The 22,161-nt window shown below is 43.0% G+C and overlaps 1 long non-coding RNA gene across 2 annotated transcripts in view; it reads left to right on the plus strand.

The window, feature by feature from the left end:
* Positions 1 to 22,161, plus strand: part of LOC108492512 — a 60,367-nt gene that overhangs the window by 24,157 nt on the left and 14,049 nt on the right. For both annotated transcript variants that reach the window (XR_001873128.1, XR_001873127.1), the window contains exon 5: positions 16,593 to 16,741. This is a non-coding gene — a long non-coding RNA (uncharacterized LOC108492512). The remainder of the gene's footprint in view (positions 1 to 16,592; positions 16,742 to 22,161) is intronic.

Below are 22,161 nucleotides of genomic sequence, written 5' to 3' on the forward strand. Positions count from 1 at the left end.
TGTGTGTGTTGCACTTCAGGGGGAAACTTGCTGGAGAATTGTGCAGGAGGCTTTCTCGATGCTGTGGGTTGACTGGATTCCTAGTGCAGCCATCTCCTGTATCACTGCAGCCATCTCCTCTATCACATGCTCCCTGCTGGTGGTTTCAGTATGTATTTTCAGGGTATAAAGCACCATGCAGATATATCCAGTGTAGCACTGGACCAGGATCATAGAGCTGTGTCAGCCTGTTGCTGTGTCCCAGATCCACACACAGGCTAAAGGGCTGATAATTGCTGAGGAGGAGGAGGGTTAACACACTGGCTCAGCTCAGGAGCTGCTGATCATGCTGTGTAGACACACCAGCCTGTTTGGCACCGGCTTCATTGCCACAAAACCAGTGGGCAGTGTAGAAGAGCCTGTAGAAATCATGGCAGATTGTTCCCAAAAACTCACTCAGGACGTGGCTGCTCGTGCAGTTTTTAGAACCTTAATTTTGTGAGACATGCAAGCCCGTCTGATTTTTGCAAGTTCATCTTGTGTAAACCACTGCCTGACTTAAACCCTCAAGTCTTAAACCCTCAAGTCAAGCTTTCTTGAACAAATTCCTGGCTTTTGTCTTCACATGGTGAACGCTGTGCACTGTAAAGCATGGACTGTGCAAGTAGAGCAGCTCTAGAAAATGCTTCTAAAATTGTATTTGTTAAAGTCTGGAAATTAGTATTCATCTCAGCTACAGGACCGAGGCAAGGCTTGAGAAACACATGTCCATTTTAAACTGGAATGGAGAGTCTGTGAATGGAGCTGGTTCTGTGTGAATTTCCCTTGTTTTACAATCATATCCATTAGTTTATTTGCTTTGATTCCTATAGTTCCAAACTGTTTTGCCAACACTTTTGTAGTGTTGCATACATATTCACTTCGAGTGGGAGCCATTTTAATGGATCAGCCTGCTGATTTCACAAGAGCCTGAAGGGTAAAACTCCTTGGAAGAGCATTCAAAACTCAAGTAGTTTGTGTTGGAAGGAAAAATCCAGTTTAAACGGTGCAATACCCTTTCTTAAATAACATTGCAAATGCCCTGTGGCTGTTCTGTTCTCACTTTAGGTGATGGCTGTGGATTAAGAGCCTGAGGCCTTGGCCAACATCTATAGGCAAGGCAATGCATCCCCAGGGCCTAATTCAAGGGAAGTTGTGCAGGTGTCATAATTAGCAGTTTCCTGTTAAAGCTCCACAAATAAGCTCTAATCCTCAAGGCACTAGTCTCCAAAAACCCTTGCAGATTTGTTTTCAGACCCAGTTATATTCATCTGTAACCTTTTTTTTTTTAATTGCCCAAGCTGCACATTTAACTACCCTGGGCCCACTGGCTTAGATTTTGCCGAAAATCAGATGTGAACAGGGATTAATGGTTCCAGTTGCTCACACTGCCTACCCACCATGCCCAGTGCAACTTGCCCTTAAATGAGGCTGAGGTGTACAATAGTTGAGTCAGAGCTGAACGGAGAACTTTGGTTTCCTCTGTTACCCCTCCTCGCCCTTCTAGGCCAATAAACATGTCATAAAGGGAGGAAAACGTGTGAAAAGTTAGGAAGCAAAACACAACCCTTAATGGTCTCTACATGTGCTGCAGCCACCTTCAAGTGAAAGTTGAGGTACCAGATTTTTTTAGCACTTGGACAAAGCTCCCCCCTCCCAACCACAACAGAGCAGGGACTCCCAGCACAAGCATTCCAGGACAAAATAATTTTGGCAGTGCACGTGTGTGTGTGTGTGTGTGTGTGTGTGTGTGTGTGTGTGTGTGTGTGTGTGTGTGTGTGTGTGTGTGTGTGTGTTCATCTGCAGAGAGGGAAAAGAGAGGGAGGAGTGTGTTAATTGCAGTGTGAGCACATGTCAGGCGGGGAAGGGAAAGTTTCTCAGATCCCATGATCAGCAGGGCATCTGAGGACTTTAATGTTTTTCACAGCACAATAAAACTACCAGTGCCAGCTGGAGTCTCCAGCCAAACCGTATGCCTTGGAGCTTAGATGTTTCACATCACTGAAGGCTACATAATACTTTCAGCTGGCATTGCCTTCCGTTTGATATGTCTGGGGATGGAGATAGTTAGTTAAATAATCACATGAGCTGATGTGTTAGCTCAAACAATGGGCCCTCCCCCCTCTTGCCAAACACATTTTGGGAATATTAGTTTGGGAAGAGGGGCACAAAAGCTTTTCATCATCCCCGTTTTCTTGATCTGTTCCTTTCTTTGTTTAGCCTCTAAGTGTTGACAGGTTGTGATGATGTTACTTCTCTTGGCGTGAATTTTTGTGAGACGAAAAGAAGGATCTGGTCAGGTTTTTTCAAACAGATCAGAGATAAGTCAGAGAGAAATGAGAGCTTCAAGGCTTGTTTATTCTGAAGGGGAGAATTTAACCTCAGTACTGGATACTGTGGATTAGGGGGGTTGAATAGGAAACCATTTAAAATAAACTCAGTATGTGTTACCTCTTCAAGTTGCAAGTAAAAAACCCAGGAGTTATAAACATGCAAAGCACATGGCAACAGAATCATAATTTTTACTATTTAAATTTAAATAAAATATACTTTGGCCAGCCAGGAAAAATCCTTGGCCTTCAAAAGTCCCTTTAAACCGTGAAAGCAGTACCTGGGGTACTGATGTACTTATGGAAATGTCTACCTGGTGCTGTGACTCTGTGCCAGGTTTTGGTCATGCCATTGTTTAGGTGATCATAAGCCAAGCAGAAATGGAGAGGGAGCTGCTGCACGGAGGTATGACCAATCATCACAAATAGTCCTCTAGCATTTTATTTTCTAGGGCCTTTGTTAAAGTTTAAGATGTGGTTTTCAGTGTTCCAAATGTGCAAAATTGTAATTCTGGAGACAGATGTATGGCTTTGTGGCTTTTGGTGCATGGAGGTGATGGATAGCACGGGAAAGGGAAAAAATAACAGATAAAAATTTGGTTGGTTCATTTTGGAAGGGATGTCCGTGTTGTCTACCAGATTTTACCAATGTATCTGGAACTGGATTTGTTTGGAAGGATGATCTTGCACAACAAAGATTTGTAGATCTGACAGAGGCTCTGGAGAGACTTTGAATCAGCTCTGCCAGGACAAGGAGCATCAATCATGCAGCTGATTGAGAAGTCCAAGGCTCAAAGAGGGTCACGGAAGCCAAGTTCAAGAACACCTGGATACCCCAAAAATGCCCCTCTGTGTGCCTTCCTGGAAGGCAGTGAGGCACCTGACATTCAAAATAGGGGTTTTTCACTGAATGCAAGAAACGTCCATCACACCAATGGAAATTTTAGCGGAGAAAAAGTGTTTTGAGGAAGCTACCCTGCCAGAACCTTAAAAGTAGGAGCAAGTCAGAGCTTCTTTGGTGAGCTCTAGGAAGAGAAAAGAGGAATGCTATTGGGATGTAATGAATCCCACTCTGAGTTTCCATATGCAAAACTGTTCTTGTAGAATTACTGTGTTTGTCTGCATAGGTTCCTAAAAGCCTGATACCTTTCACTCCAGGTGATCTCAGCCAGCCTTCTTACAGTTAAAATAACAGTAGATGGTCCTTACTCTTGTACCTTTATGTGTCACATACAGCAGAAAACCCGAGCAGATGGACAGGAACAGATTCCAGCTCAGCTGGGCACCTGCAGGGCAAATGTAACATCTTGTGTTCATTTCCTCTTTACACTTTGGGAAGTAGCAGTAGGAAGGCTTGGCTGGTGGGAAAGATTTTCCTGTGGAAAAGAATAAGGATGAAGGACAATTTAGGATTTAAGTATCTACTTTTATTCCTGTAATGTGCGTTACAAATGAGTAGGCAAGAGATAGGGTTCCCTTTTCTTGCTGGGATGCTAAAATTGGGGAGTTTTGTCTAGTTTAATTCCCAGCCCAGAAACCACAAGGAGGGCAGACTGCTGGAATTTGCTCTGCATGTGGTAATGCAGGAAGGGTAAGATGTGTGAAATGCAATGGTCCCTCCACTCTACTGCTTACCTGGTGCTGGAAAGGGATTTCACATAATAAATTCCATACTCCTAAATGGAGCCTTTGCTTTCAGAAGTACTGAACTACCTTATCATCTGCATCAGCAGGATTGTCTAGCTGTGTCTTTTCTTTCTTCTACAGCTTTCATATGAGGATTTTGTAGGAACCTTGACAACCTAGACAGATGACATAAAAGAAGCCATCTAGCTTGGTGCATTCTTGAACTTGCTTCTGTTTATTTCTTTTATGTCTCTAGACTTACTGTTGCTAAAACGTAAGTTGTAAGTGTGCACTTTTCACTGACAGAGAATTTTCTTGCAAACTTCTGACAAGGTGATAAAACCTGTTTTCTTGTCCCCACTTTGTTGTACAGTGCTGTGTGAGTGCATGTAACCGATGATGATGCACTGGGATCTCTAAACTGATGTTATGCAAACAGTTCTCCACCTTCCTGTTTCTTTTCTGTGCAGGAAATCACTCCTATAAACAAACACAAATTGTTGCTATAATTCTGTGACACACTGAGACTATTGACACTGCCTGTAAATGATTAGGTTAGAAGGGGAGTTCCTCTTTGCTTCCTATATAATCAATGGAGAAAGCTGAACTTGCTTTTAGTATCAGGTCTTAAGTCACACTTTGAAAAAGCCAATGTCTTTCCACTCTTAGTTAATGAATGCAATCACACAGGTGAGACACCTACAGTCCTGCTAAATTTAGGTGCTGCCCATGCCTCCATCTTTCAATTGTATCTGTCCCCTCCACATCTGTCTGAAGAGACTAAAACATTCATCTAATTACAAAGAGAATTTGGTGAAGAGAATGAGGGGTTTCAATGAAGAAAGCACATCAGGCTTTGTTTGAAGTTGTTAATCTCCCACATCAGTGGCTGCTCAGTGCCTGCATTGCTGACTACAGTGTATCACACAATGAAACCACCTTTGCACATGCAATCACAAGCTCTCTTGATTTGTGAGGTATGATGTCATACTTAAAAAAAAAGCATTAAGAGTTACTCAGGAAGGACAGGATCCTTCTCATTTCCTGGCGGCCCTTCAAGCCTTGACCTCGTTCCAGAAAGAAAACAACCTGTGAAAACATCAGCTTCTGTCAGCAACTGCGACTGAGAGAGCGGCACGTGCTCCATGTGCTGGAGGAGCTGTGAAAATCCACAGAGCACCATGTGCATGTACTTAAAAGGCAGCTGTCCTTACACCTCCACTCTGATGGCAGTATAAGCGTTTACTCAATATTCTCCAGCCCCGTGGCGTGGGCACTGGGAATGCCACAGGTGGAGGATGGGTGAGACTTTGGAGCGTTGGAACTTCCTTCCCAGAGGTTTTCAGCAGTTGCACAAACCATCAAAGACCTTGCCATTCAAGGTAAATATTAAAATGATCAATTCCCCCCTTCAGCTTCCACCTGGAAGTTAGTGAAGGACAGCAGCGGGAGAGAAGTTGGCGAGGTGGTGCCACATCACACAGGTCTGAACAAAGGACCTGGGATTGTCTCAGTTCACCCTTGATATCTGTCTGGAACCGGGAGTATCTTCTTCAAACTTCAGCAGCTTGTCACACTAGGCTATATTATGTCCAGTTATGTCACTCTGGAACCCTATCAGATGCCCTTTATATATTTGCACTGACTGATTTAAAAGGGTCAGTCAATGAAATCAATGGCAGTGAACATGGGGCAGCAAAAAAGAAACACTTTCTCACGCAGCACAGGAACTTGCTGTCACAGGAGGTTACGGAAGCAAATGCTGTGGGTGAATATCTGTTTAGTGAGATTGCTGATCTTTGGAAAAAGTTGCTCATACAGAAGTATCTCTATCTCTTCTGTCTGCCATTGTTTCTTGGTCCTGCCTCTCTTTTTTTTTTCTCTTTTTGTTTTGTGTAGCACAACATATGTTAAGGGTAATTTGTTTTGTTCTGAAACTTGAGGCACGTGTTGCTTTGACAGGAAGGTCAATGGACTTCGTGCCCCGCCGAGCATGAACTGGGGCAAATATGATGTTCCAAAACCTACTGTTGTCTCTTTAGTGCAAGAACATTTTTTTGCCCCTACGTGATCTACACTAAACATCCTCTCTCTGTCACTACATTACTGAGAAATTCTGTGCAGCAAAAGGTACCTTCCAATGAGTGCACAATGTTCCTCTTGAAGTGAACAATAAGCCATATCCCCTGAGTTCCATAATGAAAATGCCCTTTTGAATTCCTAAATACATGCTGTGTTGAGTAACTGTTGACAACTTTGAGTTATTCAGTACCTCTCTGCATCTACTTGAGCTCTTCGGAAGTTCATGAAGCCATTGTGATAGAGTGGAAGTTATCCTGCCCTGACCTAGATGCTGTTTTGCTCCAGGCTCAGTGTGTCCCTTGTTATTAATCTTATTGTAGGAAGCCTTGAATAACCTGACTGGAGTCTCTCAGTGATGAACAGTACCAGGTTATGCTCCATTTTGGTCGTGAACTCCTGTACATGAAAATACCCTGGGAGTGTTGGCTTTGACTCTATGTATGTGCAGAATTATGAACCCCACAGTTTCTGCCTTCTGAATTTACAGGGATAAATCTTAAGTTTAGTGGAGAATTCTACTTTTTTTTAATTTTTTTTTCCCTTTTACTGAATTACCTTCTAGCTAGTTAAACAAGGCCTCTTATTAGAAACAAGCAATACTTTATGGGACTTCAGAATTCCTTCTCCCTAAAATTTGTGTGTTGCTACATAAACATGCTTCTCCCATGCACTTCTGTTGTGAAGCATTTCTGTAGGCCTTGTTTCTAACTACCCTTCAAGGAGCTCTTAATCTCAGAGAAGAACTAACTTGTCTCACAGGTAGTTATTGTTTTGCTTAAGCCTCCTTCTCGTGCTTGAATACCATTACTCTCAAAGTTGCTGAAATCCCCTTTGAAATCCTTAGTTATTGTATCAGTATGTGACCTCTTCTTACATTACAGGCATAAGAGGCAAAACTGAGAAGAAGAGCCATCCTTATCTGATCCCTGTCCTTGATAACCACAGGCTCTGGCATTTTGGGCAGTCAGGAGACAGAGGTACCACTTAATAGTGAGAATAAGGAAAACTATTTGGAGTCAGGTGATATGCTACATACTGGGAAAAATGCCCTGGCAGGCACTGGATCTGGAGTCACTGAAAGAGGTGGATAAATTCAGAATCTCTGGACTGGATCTCTCTTCCCAATCCTGGCCCAGCCTCCCTTGAAGTCCCATAAATTCTTTGTGTCCATAATGCCCTTAGTGGGGTTCCACACGTTTGTTGTCCGATACTTGAAGAACAACTTCCTTTTGCCTGTTTGAATGTACCTTTCATGGGCTTTATCTCACTCTTATATTGGAAGAGATGGGAACAGTCCATCTCTCTCCCACACCTCCAGACCACTCATGATTTTATAGACCCCTAAAATAAATTCTGTGTAGTCTCTTTTTGAAGCTGAAGTCCTAAAGAGTCTGTAGGAGCCCTCCTCATACAGGTTTTCCATACTGTCTCTCTGAATCTTTTCCTATTCTATTAGACCCCTTTCTGACAAGAATTGTCATCATTGGAGAAAAGGTGGGATTAGAATCCGGATCCTGTCCTGTCCCCTCTAATATCTGCATGTCTGCCTTTGTGTTCTGAAGAGTCCTGTGTTGGTGATGAGGGATAACCCTCACTAGGTTATTCTTCATCAGTGTTTTAGGAAACAGAGACAACCCAAAGGAAGATGAAGGCAAAAGCTCCAATTACATGATGATCACAAAGCCTTGAAAATGAGCTGGAGCTGATGATGTTTTTTAAATTGGGATATACTGATGGCCTTAGCAGGTTTCATCCCTGAGCCAGTTTTACAAGCAATCCTTTAGAATTGTTTCAGCAGGCCCTGCTAACCAAGGAACATCTGCAGTGTGGATGTGCAATGCACAAGGTAAACTCAGTTTGTTTTCTGAACTCTGGTTTCAGCCATCTGCAACCATTTATCTTGGTTCCATCCCTTTGCACACAAAACACTGTAAAAATGCAAAAGCCTACAACTGGCACAATGTTATTTTTCTGCTGCCAGCACATCCCCAGAATGTGGACTTAGTGCCCCAGGGTGTTTTTTTTTCTACGGGAGACTTCATTCCATAGCAACCAAAACACATTTGGATCCCAAAAAACATCCTAAGTATTAAAAGACTCTGGCTTGTCTGCTACTAATGGAATCCCCAGCTCCTATGCTACTTGTTAAAACCCTTAAACTAATAAGGCACTCATCCAAACTCTGACCTTGGGCTGACAAATACATAAAATAATCCAAACCCAATCGAACTCAGTTTAAAAATTGAATTCTGGCACAATTAAAAAGATAAATAGCTGAAACTTGAAAATAAAGGCATAGCCTAAAGTAATGTTCACTATTTAAAACTTGAAGTTTTCATGGCAAAGACAATTTTTTAGCTTTACTACTAGCACGGGAAGTTAGTCTCACTCTTACTTAGCTGAATAAGATGACATCTCTTGAATAATTTTGAAAAGCAACCCTGGCATTAAGGGCTAATAAAACCTGGGGTTGTTTCCATTAATAACCTTCCCTGATTAAATGAGAGAGAGATAAGGAATAAAAGGTCATTGTATGGATCACCCTGACTATCTTTTCTCTGCTTCTGAATCTTCTTTGGGAGTATGAAATGTTATTGCAGTTTTCAGATTTAGGGACAAAACATGAACAAACAATGCCCCAAACTGCTACCTGCAATTCTAATCAGCCCCATGCCACTGGGCTTACAAAAGGAATTTCTGACTTTTTTTCCTCACAGCTGAATTCTTTTCCAGTCTCAGTTGTGTTTGGGGACAATCCACAGGTTGGTGATTTAGGCTGCTCTGTGAGGCACCTAATCTTGACTCTTCTGAATTTTTTCAGTGCTGGCTGGGTAACACTTATGTGGAGTTACAGCAGCTGTTGTAACCCCTTTTCCACTTCACCAGGCATGGAGGTGTTTCAGTTTCCTCAACCATCCTTCAGTCTTGGGGTAAGACAGGAAAACACATCGTCTGTCTCATTTATTCTGTGTACTCTGAACACTGTGCTGAAATGATTGCTAATTAGTAGGAGCTCATTGCAAATTATTAGAAGCTCTGTGAGGTCTAAGTTCCCAAAACACTGTATTCAGCTGTCCTTTTCAGAGTCTCTGCTTCTTCAGAGCCCACTACTCACGTTATCTCACCAGTCTGGCTCTGAGCTGCTTGGTTGTTCCCTCCATGTTGGGTTGTATTTGCCTGTTTTGAAGTGCCCTCTCCTTGCATCACAGCTTTGTGTTTCCACTGCTTTGCTTCCTTGACTTGCCTAGCACTCCTTGCTGGGACATCTGTACTGTACATTCATTTCTGACCCAAAAATCCAGGGGAAGATTAGACTGCTCCATGACAGTGCTGATACAAACCTATTTCTGTAGAAATAACAACAGTAATAAAGTAATGTGTTCTCTGCAGAGGCTTTGCCAAATGTAGTGTTGTGACTGGCTTTTTATCAGAGCTAGAAGCTATTTATTTGTGATGTTATCCACACCATCTTTTTTTTTTTTTCCCCAGGAAAAGGACATTTCTATTAAAGCTTTCTTTTATTAAAACCCAAATCTCCACAGAACTCTTCCACATCCAACATGGGAAATTTTTAGCCAGTTCTACTTTATCTATATCTGTAGACTTTATTTACTTGCTAATATTTGTTGCTATGTGTGATGTTTTAGTCCTACTTAATTCGAAATATAACTAAGGCACTTGGAAGACTTGTCTCAACTCCCACCTTTGCCAGAAATAGAGCACTCTTAGTTCTTGACCCTGAAATGAGGGACAGAAAGAATTCCTGTGTCATCTGGTGATATTAGAAGATGATTTCTCAAGCCTTTACACCTCCCCTCTCATGATATGTGTGTGGTACCAAACTCAACAGAATTTCTGTTGTTGGTTCTTCTGTGTGCTGTGGTAACCTGAGCAGTGCTTAAATAAGGCAGGATGGGGTGTGCTTTTAGGAAAGGGTGAAAAGGGAAGATGGCTTTGCCTTTCCTTGAGAGTGTTCCACTAATTAACACTGATAAGCTCTTCAGAGTCAGGATTCTCACAATCTTCTTTCAGAGGTAGCCAAAATCAGGGACGAAAGAGGGCAGTGGATTGCACAGCCCCTGGCAGGATGTGTCAAGAAGTTTGGCATCCCAGTTTAGTTTGTAGTATTTATTTCACTGCAAAGTGGTTTCATGGCAAGCAGTTTCTTGCTGTCAGAGGCACTTTGCATTCACGTCATAAATTACTATGAGCTTTGACAAGACCTTCAAATCTGGTTTCCCCTTTCCTCGCCCCAATGTGTTACAGAAATGGCTTGATGGATATTTTGAAAGTTGACAGGCCAGTAGATCTTTCTGAACTGAAGTACATCCTGGGTTTAGTGGCATCACAGAAGCCAAGAGGGAGAAAAGGGAATAATGTGAAAAGGTGTTCAAGGATGGGTTTTTTTTCTACAGCCACAAACCGTGAGCTCTTGAATATTATCCTTGAAGAGAGGAGAAATCTGTGTTTAAAAACACAGTTCTGATATCAGTGAAGCTCTGTTGAAACTATAACTTGCTGTGGTCTTTAAATTTTTTTTTCTTTATGACATTGTTTCATTTTGTACATCCTTTGTGTATTTAAAGCAGAATGATTCTTACTAATTGATTTTTAACTGTTCTCTCCCTGTTGCCTTGGAATCTTTTCCAGTAACGTGTGCTCACTAACCCTGACTATTCAGAAATAATACTGAGATTAGACTGTGGTTTTAATTTTCTAATCTTAGTCCTCCTTTGGGTTGTTGGTTTTTTCTTTTTTTTTTCTCCAAATGTATAATTTATTTGGTTCATTGTTGTACATCAGGAAGATGCCTGAGCTCTTGATTATCTTCTTGTCATCAAACCAGAGCGCATGTTCTTCTTATGAATCTATGCTTTGATGTCATTAAAATTGCATTTTCCCCTTAGAAAAGATTTTCTTAAAGTTATCATTTCTTTTGACATGAATTTAATACATTAGACATCACTTTTATTAATGTAGCTGGATGCAACATATAATAAAATTCAGTGAGGTCAATGCCTAGCAAAGAATTTTATGAGAGAAGGCATTTGAAATGTGATTTTTAAAAGTATCTATTTATTTCCTTATCAGTGTTTCTAATAACAGTTTGGCACAACTGACAAGCTTGAGTGTACTCCTCAATTTAAACCTTAGTTCTAATATCTTGTGGTCTTTCAGCTTCAGCTGCCTTCCTGCTGAAGGCAGTGCTTGAACATGTTCTGACTGCAATAGCCTCCAGAAATGGGGGTTTTAGTAGGGTGATGAATCAGGTAAGGGCAAGGGGAAATCCTCAGCGTTTACTGGATGTTTCACCTGAACAGAATCTGAGTAGGAACATCAGGGTGTGCCCCATGACCCAGAGCAGTGATGTTAATAGTGCTTTAAAGGAAACCAGCACCTGTTTTATGGGATACAGGACATAAAGCCCTGCTGTTCCGAGTGTGGTCTGGACAGCAGCGTTGTCCCCCATGCTTTGTGAAGAGTGTTGTGTGCCCTTTAGTGTCCCTCTGGATCATCAGGAGAAATCCATATTGGATGAGTTTTTAATTTTTCATTTGAAGAGTGTCATCTCCAGTATCAGCCTCACTTATCATAGTGCTGACACACGGAATCTTCTGGAGCTCGGTTTAGAGGGGAGTGAGGAGTTACCAGTCAGCAATGTCAAAACTTTGTTTCCAGATTTTCTTTCTTAGGTACTTTTAAAAAAAAAATCCTAATGCATAGAAATGTGAATATGAAACATTACTTAGGTAAAAGGAGAAACTTTTCCTGGAATTGGTGTAGTGGAGTATCAGCAGATGGAGAACAGAGCCCAGTCCCTGATATTTGCCTGCTGAGAATCCGTCCTGTTTTGTGCTTTGCTACCCTTTTGTTCTGTAAATCTAAATGGAAGCTTTTCTTGTATTTTTTTCTTTCTTGATTTTGTTTGTTGCCTTGGCACTGCAGATTATAAGACTGGACAGCTTTCATAAAGCCCCTTGAGATGTCTCAGCCTGATGAGGTGCTAATTAAATGGAAGTTGTTGTTGAAGTGGGAGAGGGAGTGAGAGTTCAGGGCTACCTAGTTTTATGCACTGCTTTAATTGATGACTTCAGTGAAGCTGAACAGGAAAACTTCAGACACTTATGAAATCACAGAACTTATGCTAACTCCTAATAGATAATTCTCAAAGCCTTATTGATTCAGTTGGGATGAATCCTCAAATGCCAGATGGATCTTAGGTAAGATCTCTTGAGTCTCCAGGAGTGTGTAAAAACAGTAGCAGTTCCAAGGTCTTGGGTATAGAGATTGTCCTTCCTGCCTTCAGCACAGCGACAAATTTCACCAAAACTGTCCTCACTTTAACTCTTTTTTGTGGCTGCATTTCATGTCTCATGCTGCTCTTAGCACTCTGCACAATCAAAAGGCCTTTGTTTTGGCTGCTGTTGAGAGCCAGCTGAAATTCTAAGGTCCAAGGAAGCTATTCAACAGATTTACTTATTCATATCTCTAATCTCTTAACAGTTCCTGGAATCATATCTCACATTTGGCTTTTACATCTTACTTTACATAATGATTTAAGGTCACTCAGAATGCATCACTAAATGTCACGCTCTTCAAATCATAACTGCAATCAAAAAAATGTTACTTGTTCTGAGCTCTGTGAGGAGGAGACAGAGCCACTTATGCTCAACTGGTGCTTTGTAAACAAAGTTTTACCCTTGGGGTAGTCAACATAATGCCTTTAAATGAGGATGGAGATCACAACTTACTAGGTAGTAAAAGGGACAGGTGAACACCCCTTACTCTGAAAGCTTTGTATGAAGCTGTATGTGAAGCTTTTTGTGAAGGACTTGTGTGGGGGTTTTTTTGAAATTAGTTTGTTTGTTAAAACTGGGTGTACAATTTAATGCAAAGTAAGTGGAATAAGAAGATGAACCTTGTAAACTGCTTGAAGGACATGAATTTGTCTTTCACTGAGGTGAAAAAAGAAAGAAGGAAAATGATAAACTGATTGAGTCTTTGTTTTGAATCTGCTTTGAACTCTGGAGGGATTTTGCCTGTTGCTGAATTATTTCTTGCCATGCTACGTATATAAAAAAAATCCAACAATTTAATTTGGTTTAATATCTCAGCAGTATTGGGAGCATTGATTCTGTAACAACCCTAAGTTTGTCAGAACTGGCTTTGCTACGTAGAGAGGGCTGGAAAAGGTAACAGAGCCCATCTCTGTGCTTAGATCTGAAGCTGGAACTAGGAGACGTGGATAGACAAAAGCAGCTTCACTTGCTGTGGCCTCTCAGCTGGAGAGAGTGGTTTGACCATCTGTAAATATATGTTCAGTGATGGCTGAGAAGGGCATCTTCCCTTTATATGTATAATCGAAGAACTAAGGAGTTTTATTCTGGCATGTTAGAAAGATCAGTGTAAACAATAGGTTGAAATGGCACAACCACAACATGTCATGTCAAACCCCAGGACCAAAAGTCAGATGGAATTTTGGAGTCCCCTTTGAATCTACCACTGTTACTGGAGTTTGGGTCTTGCTTTAGTATGTTCCCTGCTCCCTGCAGGACCTGCACCTCCCCATCATCTTGTCTTCTTAGTGATGGATATTGCATTTGCACAAAGGAAAAAACAACCACATTATAGTGAGAGGAAGCCAAGTGTATTTTTTTTTCTCAACACTGTTTTCAGGACCTGAAATCTGGTAGATACAGGGGCCCAGAGCTGTTACATGAGGACAGGATCGATTCAGTCAATCAGAGGGAAAACCTACTGTCAGACTCTGAGACCTTTAACCTGCTCCTCAGAATTATTAGAACTCCCAAATCTCTTTGCAGGCCTTTTCTATTAGACAGATATTCCCATGTTTTGATTTTTTTGCTCCAGAAGTAATTTTTTTTATAATTACCTTCATTGAACTGCACTTACCATCTGTGAAGTGAGAGGCACTTAAATGATTTATTAGCCTGAGTTCCTAAAATGTGCTGAACAGCATGGGATTGATCTGGGCTAGTGACAACCAGAGGATACATGACAATGGGTAGGTGGCCAGTGTTTGATGGAGCATCGTGCTGTGCTGTGGGGTCTTGCTCTGTGGGAGTGTGTTGGCTCCCTTCCAGTTGTACAGTAGATCAATAAAAGGCAGGTGTGCCTGGGCTCAGAAATACAAAGAAATATCTTAAAGCACTGTTTTCCTCTTGAAGAAAAAATCATGGGGCACTGTACCTCTTGTTTCTGAAATACTCCCTGCCCCCGCCCCATAGAAGCCTCCATAAAGCTTTTTGGCAGCAAAGAAAAGCTTTCTAGAGTGCAAAAATTGATTTGCATTTGTTGTCTTCTGTGCACTGATTGAAATCCTGAAGGCTGATTTTGGTCCTCACTCTGTTTCTTCTCTTGGCAATAGTATCCATGATATGTAAGATGCTTTCCACAGGCTGCCCTCAGCCCTGTACAAGGTGGTTAATGCTCAGTGGGGTTCAGCACAGAGAGGAGCACAAAGCTGAGCTGTGTGGATCCAGCTACGAACATCACTAGCAGGCAGTGAAAGGCTTAGGTATAAGCACTGCTTAAGAGGAGAATATGGTTCCTAGCTAAGTAGGAGATGGGAAGGAGGAGTGTCTGCCTTTCATGCAAGCAAAATCCTGTCTCTGGTAATAGGCAGGGGCTCCTGTCTTACATCTACAGCTGCATTCTCATCTGAGCAGAGGCTGTGAGACCCTGCTACTCGCAGTGCTTCCCCATGTAGCAGAGACTCACAACTTCTGCTGACCTCAGAACCCAGCAGGAGCTGAGATGAAGCAGCTCCAGCCCTTCACAGTGATGAGATGCCACCAAGCAGCTGATCTCGCAGATGCAAGTGACTGCAGGTGAGCCAGAGCCTGCTCTGTGCAGATTGCCTGCAGGATCTTCACAGGAACGTTGGCAAGGAAGAGGAGGTTGCCAAGCTGATTTCAGTGATGTGTTCCTGCTGAGGGTTAAGCATCTGCCTCCTCCCTTTGCTCAGCACAGACTGAGAGAGTAAAAAATCCAGTACAGACACTGTGTTAATCTTTCTCTTCACCCCCCAGTTTAACATATGCAGAGAAACACAGGACTGAGCTTAGAAGGAATAACAAAAGGGACGTGTTGGTTTAGTCCAAGCCATGGAATAGCTTGGACCAGCTCTGTCATTTAACAAGAGGGTTCCAGGTCTGGCTGTGTGTTGCAGCAGTGAACAGGAGCTGTCCTGTGGCTGGCAGCTGGCAGAAGGATGACGTGAGGGGCTCTCTGAGGACAGTTTGCAGTAGCAGATAACTCAGTGGCTGGAGTGATGCAAGTTGACAGGGATCAGCTACAGACCCACCCCAGGGCGTTTCTGTGCCCCCAGCACTGCCCTGCAGCCAGGGGTAACACAGCCCCCATGGTGTCCTGCCTGGCAGGGGAGGCACTGCCATACGGAGGGCACAGAGCAAACTCAGCCAGCAAATGAGCCAAGAGGGGAAAAGGAGGTGTGAGGAGATGTTGGAAGGCTACATGGAGAGGATGGGGTTGGTAGGGAGTTCTCCCTGTGTCTAGGGCTCAGCTTTACATTTGCAAGGTGGTTAAAGGCCTGGGGGTGAGTAGGAGGAAAGCCCCACCAGGGAAAGTCGTGCAGTGTGTAGGGTCTGCTCTGAGCTCCTGAAATTTCTGGGATTCAGCTGTCATTTAAAGCTGCACAAACTGGCATAGCTGTTACTGTGTTTGTACTCTGTACTTAGATGATCTTGAGCCAAGTTTTGGGATCTGAACATCCATATCCACCTAGATACAGGGCATTCCTCTGTCTTCTAGTGATTGTTTTCAGCAGCCCAGTTGCACCACTCTTACTTGAAGCAATATCCAGTTTCACATGCCAGACAGTAGATGTTGATGAATTTGTTCCTCTGCTTTTTCCACAGTTATCTCTCCTAAAACAAAGGTTCTCTTGTCTTGCACTACCTGCAATGTAGCTGTTTCTTCTCTATCCTGAACTACCCCAAACTTGGAGTTAGTTCAGATTCAGCATCGTGTTTATGAGGGGTGGGAGAGGTGAGTCTCGGTTACCTTGAGGAAGCACAAAAAGAGTACTGGGAAAAGAAAACTTCAGGTGATGTTCCTCTTCACTGGCTTATCCATCCATATGCCCTAGAGTGGCATGTGGCCAGAAGGAGTCGGTGAGAAGCAGAGACAGATGGCAACATGTGATCTGGAAGGAGCACAGGGTTTGACACCCAGTCAGAGAAACTAAACCAGAGCCTAAACACTCACAATTCTTTTGGTGTAGTTGACGTTACCTGATTTGTTATACAGATATCAAGATTCAGGCTGGCCTCTATTCCAAGGATTAATTTTAGTCTCCTCTTTATTTTGAATCTGGCCTTCTGTCATATAGTGCTGTTCCTTCTGACCTCCAAAGGAGTGAGTAGGTTTATTCACAGTGGACAAATAGCCCGGAGGAGCCAAGTGGTGGAGAGGACAGATCTTCCCAGGTGGCATTGAAAATTTAAAGGATCTTCCAGCCATAACTCAGATCTTGTCCCTTTTATTTCACAGATCCTACCCTGGCTCCTTCTGGACCTACAGCCTGGACTGAGGAATATGTACCAGTGGAGATGTGTTTGCTGGAGAAATTGTTCCTGAGATACGGTTTCCTGAGGGACACAACACATTCCATTCCTGGGAGAGTGATGGGCACATCTCAGGTGAGAGGTGCAGGACTTAACAAACCTCCCCAAGCTTGGCAGGGCTCCACACAGGAGGAAGTGTGAGTGGAGAGGAAGGATTGCTGCCAGCTTTGTTCAGAGTTCACTTGTGCTGTCCTCAGATTCTGAGGGTTTGGGAATTCAAGGGAGAAAACAAAAGTAAAAATAAAGTGAGAAACAGCTACAGAAAGAGAGCAAAATGTTTTTAAAGCTCTGCAACATCAACTCATGAGCACTGAGTCTGCAGGGCACAATCCAGTGTAAACTGTCTTTGGGAGGATAGCTCACTTATGCTTAATAATTAAAGGAATGATCCTTTCCTGCTTCCTGCACTGAAGATTAGTGAGGTTTTATCTCTGCCCTGCTAACAGTGCCAGTGACATGTTCATAATGCTGTAACACATTTCTCTGCACATACAGCAGAGAAAAGGGCTCGTGGCAATGGGCCAGAACCACTTAGATTGTTTTACCAGGGGCACACCAGAGACCAGGGAACCCCAGCAAGGAGCTGCTGCTTCCAGTCTGTAGCACCCCATGTTGTGACATTCCTCACACTGTTGTCCCCCCCCACGCTACTTGAGATGAAACAAAAAATCACTGTTGTTTTAGATATAAAAATCAGTTTAACTGAAGTCGGGGTCAGACTGCTGTCAGTGTTTTCAGATATATGTTTCAACTTAGTTTTGTCATCCTGTGAGCTGGAAAATTGCAGCTCTGGGTGAGATGAAGTCAGGATTATAAACTTTTATTTGTGAGTATGAAACAAAATCTGGTTTGCTCAGATAAAGGTAATGTTGGTTTTTTTTCCCCCTCTTCTTTATAGTGCAGTCCTGCTTCTCTATGCTGGTTTTAAATAATTCTGTTTTGCAAAACAGGAAGGCTTGAGAAATTTCAGAAATAATGCAGGAAAAAGCAGGCTTTCATGCTGCTGATGTCTGTGGGATTCTGCAGCATCCTGGTGTGATGTGTGGGTGTGTGTGTCCATGTGCTTTTCTTGTCCTCGCCTGCATACACGCACCCGCTCTCTGTATGAATTGATTATGTTACCCAAATACCTCCTAGGAAACTCTCTCTCTTTCTGGGGCTCTGGTACAATTTGTTCTTGAAATTACTCTAGGAATTGTCCAATCCTGTGTTAAACACCCCCACGCTGACACAGATACAGATTGAAAGCTGATAGGCATTAAAATGAAGTGGTGTTTAAGCGATTGTTTTTCTGCTCTCAGAATATTTTCTCCTCATAGTTCCTTTCTCAGGAGTGATGCAGATCCTGTCTTGAGTCAGGAGGAAGAACTGGATGACCCCACATGAGGTCACTTAAAACCTGTGAATCTGTAATTTTAAACACAATAAAAACGGAGCTGTCCCAGCAGAGGCCAGGTCGCCTCTGCTCAGTTCCACACTTCAGACACAGCCACTTTCAGCTCGTGGCACAGGTGCCAGAGCTGGTTATCAGAGATAACACAGTGTGCACCATCCCAGAGGAACTAAACAGGGACAGCTGGCCCTGAGTGATGGGACTGCTGGACATCAGGGAATGCAGAAACCAAGGAGACAGAATGGAGAAGCTCCTCAAAAGAGAACAGTTTTTCTTGTTGGCACAGGGAGAGGTGTAAAGACAAGGCTGTGCAGAGGTGTGAACTTGTAGACTCTCAGTTCCCCATGCCAATCACCATTTCAAGTACTGCTTCCTCATCTCCTGGGGCAGGACACCTGCTGACTGTTAACCTTTCAATAACATATTGCCCACCTTGGTGTGTTAACTTCTTACCTAGTGTATTATTTCTGGTTTATGGAATTAATGCCTCTCCAAAACTGTCAGAGTCTCTTCTCCAGCTCAAAACACTTGCATTTAGACTTTGCTCTCCTGATAGCATAGCAAATGTGTTGCATTCAGCAGTGCCAACCCGTGCATGCTGAAGGCGACCCAAATGCTAGTTAAAGGTGGCAGCATCTCCCAAGGGAGGCACTGAGTGCACCCAGGCACAAACCCTGCTTTTGTGCCTTAACTCTGCAGCCAGAGCACTGCTGATGCATCTAGCATGGAGCAAATATTAGCCATTGGGCATTCCTCTCAGAATGTCTTCTCTTGTACATAGAGAAACCCACCCCATATTAATCTGATTTGGGCATAAATGGAGTGGATGGTATGTGGGGAGAATCTCTCAGGTTGTCTTCTGCCCTCCAACTCTCTGAAATACACCTTTAGTTGATGTCCTCACCTCGTGAAGACATTCCAGATTTCTCACTTGTTAGATTTTGTATCATTGTTTTGGTTCTCATAGTTCTTTGCACAAATGGCACCTACTCTGTTTTCTGTCCTTCTATCTGACTTGTTCTGTTCCTTGGTGTGTCCTCTATGTGAGGATACAAGATTTCCATGGCTTTGTCCTCAAAGAAGCATCAGCCAAAGCTGTTTGTGCCTCTGCACTTGTTTGCTTCCCTCTGCTCTCCAGTGTAAAAGCCTGCTTGCAACTTTCCTGGTTTTAAATGCCCTTAATGCTCTTGGGCAATGCATCAGAGACATCTGTCCCTCTGGCACAGGCCTTCTCTCTTCCAGAAGTGTCCTCAGTTCCTGACAAATCTGCTCTTTCAACCTTCTTCTCAGCCAGGTATTAAACCTTGGCTTTTTTGCCTCTCTTTCTAATCCTGCATGGATTTACTGGGAGTGTTTTCAGAGAATACTTGTCTCCAATTTTCTTTCCCAGAGCCTAAATTTTGCTTCCAGAATCTCTTTTCTTTTCTTTTCTTTTTTTTTTCTGCTTTTGTATATAATTTGTGCCAAAATGGATTAAGCTTTTCCCTGAAAAAGGCTTTTCCTCCTGAAAGCCAGTTCCTACTCCCATGAGATCTGCTGCCTTGGCAGTCAGTCCCCATGTCATCCTCTCTGGAGTCACAGCCCCACCTGCCTCTCTGCTGATGGTAGGAATCAGCTTCAAGCCTGGATAAAGGTTTCACAGAGGTGCCTCCTGTGTGACTGTGCAAAGAGCCCAGGTTTCAGCTGTGTGCTCTTCCTTGGCATTCCTGTCCTGGCTCTCGTGTTTCCCCATCAAGTCTCTGCCAACAGTGCACAGACACGAGCCTTTGCTCAATATTCTGCATTTTAGTTAAACCTGGACAGCCCAATGCTTAAGTCCCGTTCTTGAGCGCTGGCCTGACTGATTTGAAACCAGAATCAAGTTCTGGAAAGATGTCCTGATTGCTTTTGTCAGAAGGCCTTGGGTTAATGGGCCATCCACTGTATATTCTGACTTCCAGCACTCCTGGAGCAGTAGCTGGTAGTTGTTCTACCAGCAGAAACCTCCAGCAGATGGGCACTAGGATGTCATGGACGGGCTCCACCTTACAGACACCTGGGAGGTGTCACAGCCTCACACCACCAGCTCTGTGGCTGATGCCTCACACCTCCTGTGTAGCAGGATGTGCAGCTGAGCTGTGAACTGAGCACGTGGGTGTATCCAAGGCAGTCACACATTCTGGTAGTCACTGGTTTGCTACATGATTTGGTTTTCTAGGTGTGTGTTGTTGAAGAGTTTCTAACAATGTCCCATTGGGATGCATGGACTGTTAATTTTTATAAGGAGCTGACCTGTAGTCAGACATACCTAAATCAGAAGAGCCTCTTAATCTAAACTCCAAAGTAGAATTTATGGTCTTTTCCAGTTTGCAGTCACTTCAAGGTCTTCAAGATCCTCTATTTTATGTGACAAATCTATGTCAGTGTGCAGTTTTTTACATTTTTCTTCCTTTTTTATCTGCATTCTGTTCCCTTCCTCCAAGCTGCAGACTATGTATGGAGTCCCTGGCAAAGTCCTACCAGCCTTGAAGGCTCATTTGAATTCAGCAAACCCCATTGTCCTGCTGAGTGTTCTATCAAAGTGCCAACTCCGCTGTATTAACCCAGGAGCAGAGGAAACTGCAGCTCAGTCAATCCTTGGGCCACAACAGGTTTGTTTTATTTAATGAAGTTTGAGTCATTTTCTGGCAGAACTGGGCTGCAGTTCCAGCTGAGCCCTTTGGAGTCTGCACATTCTTCTCTGCTGCTCACCTCTGGGGTGTGCAGCCAAAAATGTAAATTAATGAAGACAAAGAGGAGAGGTGTTCCTGACACGGTTATTCTTCTCTCTTGTTAGGACACTGATGCTCAGGCAGTACTGGGAGAAGCTGCAATATTATCACTTCACTCATCAGACTGAGATTAGTTTTTTTCTTGGGGAGATCTGTGGCGAGAAGCTGTTGACCAGCTCAACATTTTCTAGAATTTCTCTCTCTCAATAAAATCACCCTTTCCTGCAGTGCTTTGGTATGAAATGCTGTAAATTTTCTCACGAGATTTTTTTTTTCCTCTAGAGATATCTAAAACATCAAAGGTATCTTGCTGGAAAAATAAGCCAAGAAACAATGGGTCAGCACTGGGGAGGTGCACAACGGGCACATGCCTGTGATGATATGGCCCGAGCTCATTTCTTTTTTAACTTTGCCATCCTTCTCTGTCTCATGTAATCATAAATAAGTGAAGTACTTTGCAATCTGTGGAATGTGTTTTTTCACATGACCACCATCTGGGCTGCTATTTCTTTGCCCTGTTGTACCTCTCTGTTGTTTGGGTTACTGATAGTTGTCTGTCTGGTACTGTTTGATTTTCGCTTCCTCCCTTGGTCCTCAACAAGTTACAACTAGACACTTTCCCTAATTTTATCCTCGAGGTTTACACTTCTCTTAGCCCTAACAAATGTATCTGTTTGTTCTACAGTTTATTCCTGTCAATACACTGCAAGTTTTAACAAGTGAGTGTTTGTCTGCAGGAGGGGATATCAGTTAGGAATAACTCTAGATTATCACTCCATTGAAGCTCCTTTGCCCTTTGGAAATGGATGCAGAATGTTTGCACTGTTATTCCAGAATCTGTGTCTTGTCATGGAGCCTTCAGACATCCTTGATTTTTCTGTCTCCTATTTGAACTCAGTGCCCTGTATTGAACAAGTCTTAATTTCAGCCTTCATCAAACCTGCTTTCTCTTTCAGCTGAGATTTTTTCCGGGTGCAATGGTACCTGAGTTATGGTGGAGATCCATCTGTCAGACTGGCTGTGTGTTAAGTGCTTGCTGAAGTTGATGGAAACTGCTCCAAGACTCCAGGGACAATTGGGCCAGTCCCTGAGAAGACTGAATCAAACAATAACCAGCTGTATTCCCAGGCTGCCACTTCCTTAACCCTTTTTCTATTCTATTCCTCATTCCTGTAGTTATTAGAATATCGTGTGTTTTTTTTTTTTTTTTCTTTCTTGAGCAGTGAGTTCCTATTCTGACTTTTATAATTCTAAGATGAGAACAGGTAGTTTTGAACACTGAGTCACTCTCTCATGCCCAACTACAAAATTTCTTCCCCCCAGCTGAGGACAGGGAGTTCTGAATCTACCTG

Source organism: Lepidothrix coronata, unplaced genomic scaffold (assembly GCF_001604755.1).
Source record: "Lepidothrix coronata isolate B3197 unplaced genomic scaffold, Lepidothrix_coronata-1.0 Scaffold11, whole genome shotgun sequence".
Taxonomy (NCBI): domain Eukaryota; kingdom Metazoa; phylum Chordata; class Aves; order Passeriformes; family Pipridae; genus Lepidothrix; species Lepidothrix coronata.